The sequence below is a fragment of the Tamandua tetradactyla genome, chromosome X, assembly GCF_023851605.1.
Source record: "Tamandua tetradactyla isolate mTamTet1 chromosome X, mTamTet1.pri, whole genome shotgun sequence".
In the NCBI taxonomy this organism is placed as follows: domain Eukaryota; kingdom Metazoa; phylum Chordata; class Mammalia; order Pilosa; family Myrmecophagidae; genus Tamandua; species Tamandua tetradactyla.
This window is the reverse complement of record NC_135353.1, coordinates 12,669,318-12,684,670: the sequence shown is the minus strand read 5'-3', so window position 1 is coordinate 12,684,670 and position 15,353 is coordinate 12,669,318. Positions and strand designations below refer to the sequence as shown.

At 37.6% G+C, this 15,353-nt stretch overlaps 1 long non-coding RNA gene across 1 annotated transcript; it reads left to right on the top strand.

The window, feature by feature from the left end:
• Positions 1-1,239: 1,239 nt before the first annotated feature.
• Positions 1,240-14,828, top strand: LOC143670713 (uncharacterized). Its single transcript, XR_013169439.1, has 3 exons — positions 1,240-1,373; positions 9,813-9,851; positions 13,036-14,828. It is a non-coding gene; the product is annotated as an uncharacterized LOC143670713 (long non-coding RNA).
• Positions 14,829-15,353: the final 525 nt, after the last annotated feature.

The following is a 15,353-nucleotide window of genomic DNA, read 5'->3' as shown; positions in this document are numbered from 1 at the left end:
CTTTGTATTTTATTGTTTCTTTAGTTAGTTGATTTCACTGGCTGTGGCATCCACTATAATTTTGAACAAGAATACTGAAAGCAGAACCACAGGGATTTCTCTTTCATCCAGAGAGCCAGAGTCGTCCTTTATCCATTGAGGTCCGTATCTCGCTGTGAATAGATTGGGTTTGATCTTCCTTGGTCACTCGATCTCTCACAGGTAGGGGCTGTTCCACATATCTGCTATTCCTATATTCTCTAGAATCTCTTCTTATTAACCAGTTCCTCATCACTTCAATCCCTTGTTATTGTTAATAGTTTGACTGGATCCAGACCAACACAACTGTGAAAGTAAGCCTTGTGGAAGCATATCAACTCGTATTTTTATGTAACTCCTTAGTTTATGACTATTTTACATATTTCCTCATTCAGACATCACAGATATCCTATATAATTCGCAAATATGTTTTAAGCCCTTGGCCTGATGGGTAAGTGAACATTTAATAAAGGTTTATGAAGAAGAATATTTTTGCTACTTTAAAGGCAATTTTAATAGGGAGCAGTTATATTTAAGGTGATTTTGGTATGGAATGATTATAATATTTTCACATAAGGGAAATGTAGATATTGATAGAGTTGAGGTGACTCATTTTAGTCTCACTCTGTCAGAGTTGTGAACATTTATTTGGGTAATAATTTATTACCTTTGCTAATACATGCTGATAAACAAATTGTCTCAGCACAACTAGTGCACCCAGGCAAATAGACAGAAATATGCATGCCATGCCATGCCATGCCATGCCTCTCCCTTAACCCATATTCACCCCCTGGCATTTCAGTATTCAAGAAAACTTTCTACTTTTAAACAAACATATTAACAGATAATAACAAAACCCAAAGTGTTTTGAAAATATATGTGTGTTTCAATTGTTTAAAATGCTAAATCCCAGAATTTCTAACATCTAAATCAGAAATCGGCTAATTACAGCCTGCATAGCCTATTCCGTGCCACCTATGAGTGAAAAGCAGTTTTTGCATTTGTAAAGGTTGTGTAAAAAAGAAAGAAATGTGACAGGGAACATTTGTGGCCCATGAAACCTAAAGAATGATTTGAGTATTCTATGTATTTAAGATGGATAATGGCATTTCAGAAAAGTTGGATTTTAAATTTGGGTCTGGGTGGAGTTCAGATATGACACAATGAAGAACCAAAGCCATTCTGCATGAGTAAAGACAGTATGTTTTTCACTGGTCCCAGAGAGAAAGGGGGATACAATGAGGGGTTGACAGGAAACACAGCTCAGGTGGCTCAACCAGCAGGTGAATAGAGAGCACAAGACAAAGCGAGAGGAGCACATGGACTTATGCCTTTAGTGTGATCCAGGAGTGGAGGTTAGTAAATTTCACGCAGGAGTCAGGTATTGATTAGTTTAATGCAAACGCGTGCCAAAGAGGAAAAGGTCTGGGGTTCCGAGGGTGGTGGGGATGGTTAGTTTATCATTTGGTGCTAGCTGTGGGTTTTGGGTGAAGTGTTTGGGTGGCTTGAGAGTGGCCCCAGATGTGGGCGTTCATGCCCCAGGCTGGAAAACTGCTTACTATCTAGGCCAAAGGTCAGTGTTGAGACAAGTGGCTAAGCAAAGTAAAATGGATGCCAGACAACATGTAAAAGTTCTGATAGTTATAACAAATAACATAATTGATGAATTTAAGATTTTTAAAGAGGGAATGGCATAAATATATTTTTTCAAGGGTGTCATTTTCCTTATCAATCTTTAGGTGATAATTATATTTTCATGAATAATTAGGGAACATAATCAAATATATGGGGAAAAGTCTGAATGCATATATTTTCTTTAAAAATATTTTGATTTACCTTACTTATATATATTTTAGACCTTGAGATGCTTCTACATGGTCAGTAAAACTAAGCTATTTTCTCAGCGTTCTGAGCCCAAAATATTGGGTAGGAGAGAGTGAATTTTTGAAAAAAAGAATTAAAGATAGGATCAAGGTAAAAATCCACTGGATTTTGTTGCCCTCCTGCTTTACCCCAGGTAGTAATGGATGAATTTGCCTGACATCCTGCAATAGATCAGTCTGACTTATTTTCTTATAATGCTGTCACCAAAAATCTTTTTGTTTAAACAAACACTCCCACTTCCCCCCTCTGCCATTGCCATGATGAACTCTAATCTGCTTTCTATCTCTGCAAATTTGCTGTTTCTAGACATCTCTTTTAAGCCCTTTAAAAGAAGGCATAGGCTTCCCTGAGATCAAAGATTCTCCTCAAAGATTCACCTTGAGGAAGTAAGCTGCCATTACGTGAGAAGGTCTATTGATTGGCCACTGGGCAAGGACTTCTGAGTGGCTTCTAGAAGTTGAATGGCCCCTAGTCAACAACTAGTAAGAACATTGTGCCATAAATCATATAGCTGCAATGAAATTAATTCTGCTTATAATGCAAATGAGCTTGGAAGCAAATTCTTCTCCAGTCAGGTCTCAGCAGATGAGAATATCACCTGTTCAACACTTGATTTGAGACTTTGAGCACAGAACTCAGATAACTCATGTCTGAATTCTTTGTGTTAGAAACTGTGAGAAAATAAATGCGTGTTGTTTTAAGGCATTAATTTTATGGTAACTTGTTGTTCCAAAATAGAAAACTGAAAATAAAATGAAATAAAATATAAACAAGATAATATTTTCTCCATCAAGCAAAGATTAGGAAAAAAAAAAAAGATGCTGGGAGTAATCTAAAACACAGTTGAGAGGACAAACATTGACATCCCTCAAAAGAAATCAGTTTGACAGTACAGTGCAGTTCAACAAAAAACTTTGTAAAGGATTAAGGATACAAAAACAACAGGTTACACTTCCATCATGATCTCTGTTGCTATGGAACTTTTAGTGTACTGAAGGACATGGTTGAAATATACTTTCTGCATGTAGTAGAGCTGCTATCAGATTGGGGAGGCTTTTAGGAAGAAACTTGGGAAATTTCCCCCAGACAAAAGAAAATTTGCCCCTTTCAGTAGAAAAGAATAGGACCATCACAGTTGGTTGCAGGTGGTCTTGGCAAAAGCTGTGCTCCATTGCACCCCACCTCCAGCAGTCACAACCTCTTCACCATCACTATATACCTCAAAACCATAAGGAATAATTTCATCATTTATCAGACTCTTTTAAAGTAATCGAACACAGTAGGCCCAGAGATTGAGGTCATTGCTCATGCCATTCCTTTGACTCATATCCGCACTTGCAACTGTGACCTCTGGGATCCCAGTTCAGCAGCAGCAACATTTGTTCCCGAAAGTCATGTATGTCACCTGAAGGAAAGGTGGAGGTTAAAACATGGGAATGTATAACACAGTGAATTGTGTAGTGGACTATGACTGCGATTAAATGTACAAATATAACAAAAATTGCCGCGGTCCAGCCGCAGCAGAGGGAACGGGCTTGAAGGTGTGGAGGGTCGTCGGCGCGAGAAGAACACCAAGAGACAGCTTAGAGAATTTTTTTCTGAGAAGAGTTGCTTAGATTTATTTTTGCTTAACTGATTTTATACCCTTATTTTTGGCAAGGAAACAGGTATCACAGAATCATAGTTGTGTCATGGCTTACGTTTTAGGTAAAGTTACAGGTTCAGGGAAGCAAAGCGAAAGTACACGTTTTGATTTTCTTAGGAACACTTACACAAGATTTTAATAGCAGCAAGATATTGGCTTAAACCACAGACATTGTGTTTGCAGTTTTCTGAGTTTAGACTTTCTTTTCCTATTATTCTACAGGTGAGGCAATATGTCAAGACCTATTTTAATCTGGTTAAAGGTTAGCTTGTTTTGATTAAAAGGTTACATTGTTTGCTTAGATTTTTTATTGTTTTATAGCAATGGACCAGTGCCATGGTGGGGGAGTAAATTTCCAGGATGGCTCAATGCAGGGTTTTTTAATTGTAAGTGTTTACTTTCTATGGGGTACTTTTCTGTGACTTGTTCTAAAAGCACTTCTGCCTGCTGTATTTGCAGCATGACTTGCTTAATGGGGGCGTCCCAACCTAATTTTTTCCAAACAGTCATTAACAAGGTTTTGCAATTTGTACAATTTGTATCATTTTTTCCAATTCTTTTGCTTTCTGATTCGTTTTGATATAATGCTTGGAGCACAACCAGCAACAAGAAACACACAATTAGTGTCATTAATCCCAGTTTTTTTCTATTACACCATTTTATGCCTCGTCCTCTTTTGGGGCGTTGAAGGCCTTGCCTACCGCCCTTCCTTCCAGGGAACCGTGTCAAACCGGGGAGGAAAAACAGGACGCGGCAAAAAATGTTGAAAAGTTCTTTCATGAACTAGAATAAACGTATGACACTATAACGAAGAGTCAATAATAGAGGGATATATGGGGAAAATGTACCTATTGCAAACTATGGACTATAGTTAACAGTAACAAATGTACCACACCAATACTATGGGTCAACAATGGGGGGGGGGATGGGGAGTATGGGGGGATTGGGGTTTTATTTTTTATTGCTTATTTTCTGATGATAAAATGAGCTACTGATTTTATACTTTGGATGGTCTGTATGGTGTGCGAATATATCTCAGTACAATTGGAAGAGTAATTGCTTCTGAAAAGCATATTGCAAAGGGAAGGAAGAGTAGATAGTAGTAAGATGCAGTGAGTTCTGTTGCCGTATGTTATCATGATACTCTAATTACCTTGAAAGATGCTGGAAACTAACAAGTAGTTAGGCCTCTCAGTAACAGAACTGAAGAAAAGAAACCATGCAGTAACAGTTCTCTGGCAAGTACAATTAAAAGAAAGCATTTCTTTATATGTATTGACAGTGGTAGACATTATTATTTGATGCTGAAAGGTAAAATCAGTAGGTCTCTTCACTAATTTGATGAGATTTTTTTTAACTTTTTTATTGTATAGTATAACATATATTCAAGGCAAAGAAATAAAGAAGCAATGGTTTTCAAAGCACTGTTCAAAAAGAGGTTACAGAATAGATCCCAGAGTTTGTCGTGGGCTACTGTACGATCCTCCCATAAGTTTCCTTCTAGCTGCTCCAGAATATAGGAAGCTAGAGGGCTTAAAGACATTTTTATCATCACAATCGACTTTTTTTTCCTTCTTTTTTTGTTAACAAGAACATATAATAAAAAAAGCTGTAAATTTCAAAACAGAGCACCACAATTAGTTGTAGAACATATTTCAGACTTTGACATAGGTTGTAATTTCACAATTTTAGGTTTCTACTTCTAGCTGCTCTAAAATACTGGAGGCTAAAAGAGATATCAATTTAATGATTCAGATTTCATATTCATTTGTTAAATCCTGTCTTCTTATTTATAATTCCACCATCACCTTTGATCTTTCCATACCTCTCTTTGGGGTTGTTTGGGCTATGGCAATTCTAAATTTTTTATATTGGAAGGGTCTGTCACTAATATGGGGTAGGGAGATGGAACTATCTGATGTTCTGGAGAGGCTGGTCTAGGTTTCAGGACTTATCTGTACCAGGGACTCATCTGGAGGTCGTAGGTTTCTGGAAGGTTACTCTAGTACCTGGAACCTTTGTGGAATCTTCTATCTTGCCCTAGGTATTCTTTAGGATTGGCTGGAATGGTCCTGGCTGGGGGTTGGCAAGTTATGATAGGTAGCAAGGTCTACCGGAAGCTTGCATAAGAGCAACCTCCAGAGGAGCCTCTCGACTCAATTTGAACTCTGCCACTGATACTTTATTAATTACACTTGTTTTCCCCCATTTGGTCAGGATGTAATTGTTGATCCCACAGTGCCAGGTGTGGATTCATCCGTGGGAGTCTATCACCCCTGGATGTCATGTCTCACGTAGAGGGGAGAGCAATGATTTCACTTGCAGAGTTGGGCTTAGAGAGACTGAGGATCCATTTGTTGAGCAACAACAGAGGTTCTCCAGGAGTAGCTCTTAGGCATGCCTATAGGTAGTCTAAATTTCTCTGCTACCTACGTAAGCTTCACAAGAGTAAGCCTCATGATTGAGGGCATGGCCTATTGACTTCAGTAGCCCTAAATTTTGACAGAGTATCGGGGGATTCCCTGATGGTAAGGTTTAATAGTTCCATAGTCTTTCTCCCCTCCCTCAGGGGACTTTGCCAGTACTTTTTTATTATCTGCTCTATGATGTTTCCAGGCCTTACCATAATCTATACAGGATTAAAGGACCTCTTTCTTCTTCTGTGCTCCCTGTGTTTCAGTTGTTCAAATGAGTTATACAGATAGGTTGAATTAGATTATGCACTATAGAAAATTTGAATTCCAGATCAAATAAAACTTTCTTCCATTGGTCTCTAAGAGTATGTGTGGTTCTTAAATATAGACACTGTCTTCCTTACCCCTATGTTCTGAATTACTTTAACCCCAACCTGTTTGGCTTCATTCGTACCTCTAAGTATCAAATTATATATATGAAACAGCCTCTGAAAATCCAGAAATAATGATCAGGTAGTGAGATTCTTAATTGCCACTGCTGGGAGCACAGCACTCGGATAAAGTTCAGTCTTGTCACTCTCAAGCGCTTTCCCCTGTCAACTTCGTGAAAGCACCTCTCCAACAGAGACTGCTTCCAGAAAACTCAGTAAAAAATAATCTCACCTGGCCTTATGGGCTGGCTGTGAGCTCCTGTTAGAAGCCCAGGCAGCAACCTCTCATGGATAAAACATGAAATTATGGACAAGAGTTGAGATTCTGGCTGCAAACTGGGCTGTTTCAGAGACGAGGGGTGAACCTGAGTTGGAGTTCCTGGAGGTCTTTCTCCCAGCAATGTCGCAGCACTCTAAAATTGGGAACTTAGGAAAATATCTAGATGTGGCACCCTTGAGGTGGATCTTAGAGCTGGCTGGATGGGCCATGATAATGAGGCTTCTTTCCACTGGCTTGGAGGACAGGAATCAGGGCTACTAGGAGATAAATCGTGGATGTCTAGAGTGGAGCCTGTGGAATGCCTGCAACTGACTGGTAGGGGGCACATGGAAAGTGCCCCCAGATATACGAAGGAGACCTTTAGGAAATAGGGGCCTCATTTCCAGGAGTCAAGGGTTATAAAGTTCTAGCAGCCATGCTGCTGGAGGCTTGGAGCATCCATGATTTGGTCATAGAAAGTAAACGTGACCTTTGGGTCTGGGACATCTGCGTTACATCAAGGTTGGACTCATTAAAATAAGAATGTTGTGTCCTAAGTTATGTCATACTTTAATGAAATCACAATTCAGAAAGTTGTGAACTATAAAGTATTTAAGAAATGTAAGGCTTTAAAACAGGTGTCATTGTTTCTGTAAAGGCTACTGGGATGTCGACTGGTTCTGGGTCTAGCAGACCTGTGCCACTTTGGCCTAATTTTAACCAGTGGGAGAGCCAGAGAACAGAGAACGATTAGGAGAGCATTTAGGCCCCCCACCTAGGAGGTCTCAGTAGCATGAGATATAAAGAAATACTTGGAAAATGTTTATCCTCTTTATATTATCATTGTTAGTACAGATTACTACTAATATTGCTTTTGTTACCATCAGCATTACACAACACCTATTGTGATCACCTATTAAGAGTGGAAAACTTAAACTTTAGTTTAGTTTAAGTAACATCCTATGATACTTAAATATATGCAAGATATTTTATTTAGTTTCCATATCAAGGTTAGTAATTGCTTAGCATAGCTAATAAAAAGAAGCAATGATATATAAGGAAACATTTAGTTATCTTTCCTGTGGATCTTTCACTCTTCTTCTTAAAACTTCAGCTCATGTTTTACCAATATTTATCATCTGAAAGCAAATATATACTTATATATACACATCTAGCTATCATCAGGTTTATCTCAATTTTATATCCTGTTGGGGTTGCTTGAATTATTTATCATAAGATCATTAAACATGCTTTACTTAAAACTGTACACTGTCTATACTACTCAAAATAGTCCATAGATATACATTGAGATAAATATCTATGGATAGTTGTTTATATCTTAACTTGAACCTCCTGGGGATGTAATCAAAATGGGGTGGGGGGATTCTGATTATAACTTGGGATATTCTAACCATTTTCATTTACTGTTATAATTTTCACAGTCAAATTTTAATGATTTATTCTATCCTACAATATTTTGCATCCCTAATGTTTTTCAGTTTCCAAAAGTATTACTTTTTGATTCATTCACATCCAAATGACAAATCTTGGTGTAGAAATGCTAATGTTTTTGTTCTCCCACATGTGCTGTGAAGATTGGATATAAAAAGCTTTACAAAACCACTTAGTACAGTGGCTGGCCAGTACATAATTATTGAACACATGCTAATTGAAATAACAGCTATTACTAGTCATAAATCTAAGAACTCATTATTATATTCTATTAATTGTGAGGAAATTTGTAACTTGAGGAGATTGCATGATTTGCCGAAATCTCACAATAAATGACTTTTAGAAAGAGTGTTTTGAATGAAAAACTGATAATTTACTATCAGAGCAAGTGAAATGAGGTAATTTATAATCATATATTTAATATCATCCAAGTAAAAATCTTCCAGTCTAAGCCCATTTGAACTGCTGATATCAACCTGAAGAATATTATTAAACAGTACTGCTCATGAACCAATAAATGTGTAAACCCCTGTTCTATTTTGGGTACATATTTATGTTTCATAAAAAATTGAGTACATACTCTGTCCGTAAACATACAAACTTGTTTATTCTCAACAAGACCACTGTAAATGCATCTTGGTTTTTCTCTATCTCTGTATCTGTCTATCTCAATTCATACCTAACGTGAAAATGTTGGGGGAATTTATTGAGGGAAGAATGATTTTAAATTAAAAATTTCACTTTCCATCTAACAAATGTACAGCACAGATTCAATCTATTTACCCTACTCCAATAAACTGCAGCACTATGTTAATCATCATATAGTTTTAAAAAATAGTCAGGAATACCTTGGATAAGTTTTTTGCCACTTTATACAAGTTAGGCCATGGTATTGCAGTCAACCTGGACACCCTCGGATACAAACACGGCCAGTGAAATGATGAGTGTTAATCTTCACTAATATGACAAAATTATAAATATTAACATATTTTTGATTGGTGTGGAATTCCTCAATACTTAATCACTATCTCATTGATGAATTTTCTTTTACAGTAGTATCAATGTATTACCACTTAGCTCCAGATTCTTGCTTTTGGCATGTTGGGAAAACATGTATCTGGGCTCTTAAAATATTCTTCCTTCCCAGCTGGCTGGTGTTAAATTCCTTAAGTAAAGAGCACTTAGGAAGCATTGCAGGATGCAGGGGAGTTGCTTGTCAAGTGATCAGCTTCTGGAGAGAGGGCAACTCCCCCAGCCTTGACTCTGAACACTCACTTGACCTGCATTGCTCCCTGCAGCAGTTTACCAAGATGCTCAGCTAAAGCAGTTTTGTTGCTGTATCACACCAGTGAAAATCCTGTCAGTGAACAGCTCTCCTTGGCATCATACGGATGTGATTCTGGCAACTTGTGGAGGGTGGTTTTAAGTAATTTCTACTGGGTCCATACCACATTAACATTTATCCCATTCAGTGAGTGACAGCTATGCCTCTTTCAACAGAGTCTGTATTTCATCCCTAGGGGTGAGTGGTGGGTGGACGTTAAATCTTCCAAGTGCATTCTGTCTCGCCTATGGTGGTAGTGGCTACTAAACGATACAGTATATTTTGTCTATTATATCTGCTATTAATATGTTCTTATATCTGTCCCCATTTTTACGTTCCAACTTTTCCCTATGTTTTCCTGCTTGTTTTTACTGCTTATTCTCAGGTCCTGAAGTTGAAGTAGATAATTCCAAAAGAGGAGCTGGTATGTATGATGGACAGAAAGCTGTGGTGGGTGATCTGGAGTGTCCTTTCTTTTTAACAGCTGACTTTTGGGGGATGCAACCAATTTTTTTCATGTGCTAACCATATTAATTTTGAATACAAAAGGATAATGTGTGCAAGAATAATAAAATTCCAGGAAAAGAGGGAAATAGAGGGGTGATTTTTTGGCACTTGTTCCATAGTATACACTATGGTGAGGAGATGTGCATTGCTGGGGTGAAAGATGGGTAGGCAAGAAGGTGTGGACACCTTGATAATGGGCTGAGAATTGGCAAGTACTTTTAAGAGAAAAATCCTGGGTATAAAAAGGGGTGTGATGAAGCCTGCTTTGGGGGAGGGGGTGTTTGATGATATCACAATCTTCAGCCACACTGTATGCAGTGCCTTATTTAGAAAGGTGCTGGTCACATATATTGCATTGTGAACCGCAACTTTCTGAGTAGAGTAATGCTTAACAAGAACAACTCTTGAGGATGAAATGGAGCTGCAAGCACAGAACTTAACCCCCCTCGATCCCTGGTACTTACCCTTCAATGCTGGGCTATCCCAGGGAATTTTCTGAAGCACCTACTTAAAGACCAGGCTTGAGATTCAGGTTTAAGGTGTTTATTTTGTGTTCAGTTTAACATGTCTTAATATAGTTTGGGTTATTTTGTTCATTGAATTGTTGTGTTTTTCCTTCTGGTGATTTTGGATGGTTGCTTATGCTTTAGTATTTCGTTTTATGTTTTATATATATAAGAAGCTGCTTAATTTGGGGAATGGTGTGTGTAATTAGTGGAGGTTCTTTGGGTTATATGTGGGTTATGTATCGTATTTCTGATTTGGAGGTCTGTGGTATTTCTTATATTTTTTCACTCTTGGTTTGTTTAATTTTCTGTTGTCTTTCATTTTGTAGTTTCATTTCAGTAGCATGTATTTTTGTGGTTTCTCTAATTCTTGTTTGAGGTTATTTTCAATTTTTTCTTTATTGCTAAAATCAGTTTCCTAACTTTTTTACTTTTAAATACTTTCAAATTTACAGAATAGCAACAAAATAATGCAGCCCCTACCAGATAACTCCCACGTAACTATCCTCCCAGATATCCAATCCAACAATTATAACATTTTACTACATTTTCCATATCATTCTTTCTTTCTGTCTATCCATCTAGCCGTCTTTTCATTCATAGTTCAATATATCTACTATCTGTCAGTCTATCTATTTATCAATTAATTTCTGAACAATTGAGTGTTGGTTGTACACGCAATTCTTCTTGAACCGTTAATACTGCCATGTACTTTCCTAAGAGCAAAGCTATTCACTTCTGTAACCACCTTATGTGCAGTTATCAACATCAAGAACTTTAACGTTGATATAAAGCTTACAGTCTACGTTCCAATTCTTTCATTTGCCCCAATAATGTCCTTTTCAGCCCCTGTATTCCCTGGTTAGGTCTTACCCAGGATCATGTATTGTATTTAATTGTTAGTGTCCCTTTAGTTGCATTTTATTATCATTTTTAATTGTGGAAACATACAACGTAAATTTTCCCATCCCCACCACTCCCAGGCATACTGCTTAATGAGATTAATCACATTCACAGTGCTTTCATATCCTCACAGAGTTCCACTACTGCAACTTCTCTGTCTCATCAAACTGAAACCCTACATTCATTATGCATTATCACCCCTTTCTGCCTGGCCCTGCTCCTGGAAACCTGTACTCTTAATTTTGTCTTTATAGAAGAGTTTGCATATTCTAAGATATATTTTTGTGGCTGCAATGGGGCTTAAATTTTACATCTTAAATCTATAACAATCTCATTGCTTAGATATCAACTTAACTTCAATAACATACATAAACTATGTTCCAATATTGTTCCATCTCCCCACCTTTATGTAGTTCTTGTTGCAGATTGCGTATTTATTCATTGTGAATCCAAAGCTGGTGATTTATCATTAATTTTTTTTTGTATTTACCTTTTGATCCTGTAGGAACTAAAAAGTGAAAATACAAATCAAAAATAGAATAATACTGGCATTTACCCATGTCCTTCCCCTTACTGGTGGATAGCCCAAGGCCAAAGCTTAGCAGTTGCCCTGTCCCTTTCTGCCATGCACTGTGGACCTAGGAACCTTCCCATTTATAAGGATACAAATTTCCCTTCCTCCCTAGGAAACAGTTTCCTCAGTCCCTAGTACTGCATCATATATCGTATAGCCAGCAATTCCTTGTCCCAGGCAGCCAGGATATGATTGCTCTCCCGCAGTGTTCTGTAGGAAAGCTCTGTGACTCAGGGGTAAGTTGTGGGATGGCAAGCCCGCCACGAGTGTTCTGGTTTTAAGTCCCTTAAGCCACCACCAGAGACATTGGGCCAGGCATACATGTCCCCAGTATGTGTGCAAGGGTTACTCTGCTCCCTCCTGAACAAAGACCAAGAAATCACACTGGAAGCGTAGGCTGGCTTCAAGCCAAGCTGGTGAGGGGATGAGAGAAGGGCTAGCCAGGGCACTACTAGATCTTACTAGTTTTAAGATGATTTTTTTTTTTTTATTTGGTGCTAGGACTGTTACTGAAATCCTGTAGCTATATTCTGAAACTTTCAGATAGATGTTGTAGTCATTTGTTGGTTGCTCAAAACTTCTATGGAGGGATAGAGCCCTGAAGCGTCTCACTGCACCATCTTGATTAGGGCAGGGGCAATATTGCTATTTTTAATTTTATGTTTTTATCCTTTCTCATTTATCTGGCTTTTTTTTCTGTTTTATTAATTACTTTCGTGTGCAGGGTTTCAAACTGTTCTCTTTTTTTCTAATATGGGTTTTATTTTTTAAGGGTTTGTGTGTGTGTACATGTTTGTGTGTGCTTTCTTGGTTTTGAATTAAGCATTAAAGAGTAGCTTACTTTTGTTAGTTATTTTGTTTACCTTAGCACATGGTTATTTTTTTGAGACTTTTTAGGGTTAGGCAATTTTCTTTTCCTATTCTCTGTTATTTAGATAAGGAAATGGAATTGATTTTTGTTAATGTTTTACACATGTAACTGGTGACATAATTGAATTCACTTATTATTTTGGATCATTTTTGTATTCTAGGATTATCTATGTACACAGTCATGTGATCTTTGAATAATAGCAATGCTGAATCTTCTGTTATGTCTTTGTATTTTATTGTTTCTTTAGTTAGTTGATTTCACTGGCTGTGGCATCCACTATAATTTTGAACAAGAGTACTGAAAGCAGAACCACAGGGATTTCTCTTTCATCCAGAGAGCCAGAGTCGTCCTTTATCCATTGAGGTCCGTATCTCGCTGTGAATAGATTGGGTTTGATCTTCCTTGGTCACTCGATCTCTCACAGGTAGGGGCTGTTCCACATATCTGCTATTCCTATATTCTCTAGAATCTCTTCTTATTAACCAGTTCCTCATCACTTCAATCCCTTGTTATTGTTAATAGTTTGACTGGATCCAGACCAACACAACTGTGAAAGTTAGCATTGTGGAAGCATATCAACTCGTATTTTTATGTAACTCCTTAGTTTATGACTATTTTACATATTTCCTCATTCAGACATCACAGATATCCTATATAATTCGCAAATATGTTTTAAGCCCTTGGCCTGATGGGTAAGTGAACATTTAATAAAGGTTTATGAAGAAGAATATTTTTGCTACTTTAAAGGCAATTTTAATAGGGAGCAGTTATATTTAAGGTGATTTTGGTATGGAATGATTATAATATTTTCACATAAGGGAAATGTAGATATTGATAGAGTTGAGGTGACTCATTTTAGTCTCACTCTGTCAGAGTTGTGAACATTTATTTTTGTAATAATTTATTACCTTTGCTAATACATGCTGATAAACAAATTGTCTCAGCACAACTAGTGCACCCAGGCAAATAGACAGAAATATGCATGCCATGCCATGCCATGCCATGCCTCTCCCTTAACCCATATTCACCCCCTGGCATTTCAGTATTCAAGAAAACTTTCTACTTTTAAACAAACATATTAACAGATAATAACAAAACCCAAAGTGTTTTGAAAATATATGTGTGTTTCAACTGTTTAAAATGCTAAATCCCAGAATTTCTAACATCTAAATCAGGAATCGGCTAATTACAGCCTGCATAGCCTATTCCGTGCCACCTATGAGTGAAAAGCAGTTTTTGCATTTGTAAAGGTTGTGTAAAAAAGAAAGAAATGTGACAGGGAACATTTGTGGCCCATGAAACCTAAAGAATGATTTGAGTATTCTATGTATTTAAGATGGATAATGGCATTTCAGAAAAGTTGGATTTTAAATTTGGGTCTGGGTGGAGGTCAGATATGACACAATGAAGAACCAAAGCCATTCTGCATGAGTAAAGACAGTATGTTTTTCACTGGTCCCAGAGAGAAAGGGGGATACAATGAGGGGTTGACAGGAAACACAGCTCAGGTGGCTCAACCAGCAGGTGAATAGAGAGCACAAGACAAAGCGAGAGGAGCACATGGACTTATGCCTTTAGTGTGATCCAGGAGTGGAGGTTAGTAAATTTCACGCAGGAGTCAAGTATTGATTAGTTTAATGCAAACGCGTGCCAAAGAGGAAAAGGTCTGGGGTTCCGAGGGTGGTGGGGATGGTTAGTTTATCATTTGGTGCTAGCTGTGGGTTTTGGGTGAAGTGTTTGGGTGGCTTGGGAGTGGCCCCAGATGTGGGCGTTCATGCCCCAGGCTGGAAAACTGCTTACTATCTAGGCCAAAGGTCAGTGTTGAGACAAGTGGCTAAGCAAAGTAAAATGGATGCCAGACAACATGTAAAAGTTCTGATAGTTATAACAAATAACATAATTGATGAATTTAAGATTTTTAAAGAGGGAATGGCATAAATATATTTTTTCAAGGGTGTCATTTTCCTTATCAATCTTTAGGTGATAATTATATTTTCATGAATAATTAGGGAACATAATCAAATATATGGGGAAAAGTCTGAATGCATATATTTTCTTTAAAAATATTTTGATTTACCTTACTTATATATATTTTAGACCTTGAGATGCTTCTACATGGTCAGTAAAACTAAGCTATTTTCTCAGCGTTCTGAGCCCAAAATATTGGGTAGGAGAGAGTGAATTTTTGAAAAAAAGAATTAAAGATAGGATCAAGGTAAAAATCCACTGGATTTTGTTGCCCTCCTGCTTTACCCCAGGTAGTAATGGATGAATTTGCCTGACATCCTGCAATAGATCAGTCTGACTTATTTTCTTATAATGCTGTCACCAAAAATCTTTTTGTTTAAACAAACACTCCCACTTCCCCCCTCTGCCATTGCCATGATGAACTCTAATCTGCTTTCTATCTCTGCAAATTTGCTGTTTCTAGACATCTCTTTTAAGCCCTTTAAAAGAAGGCATAGGCTTCCCTGAGATCAAAGATTCTCCTCAAAGATTCACCTTGAGGAAGTAAGCTGCCATTACGTGAGAAGGTCTATTGATTGGCCACTGGGCAAGGACTTC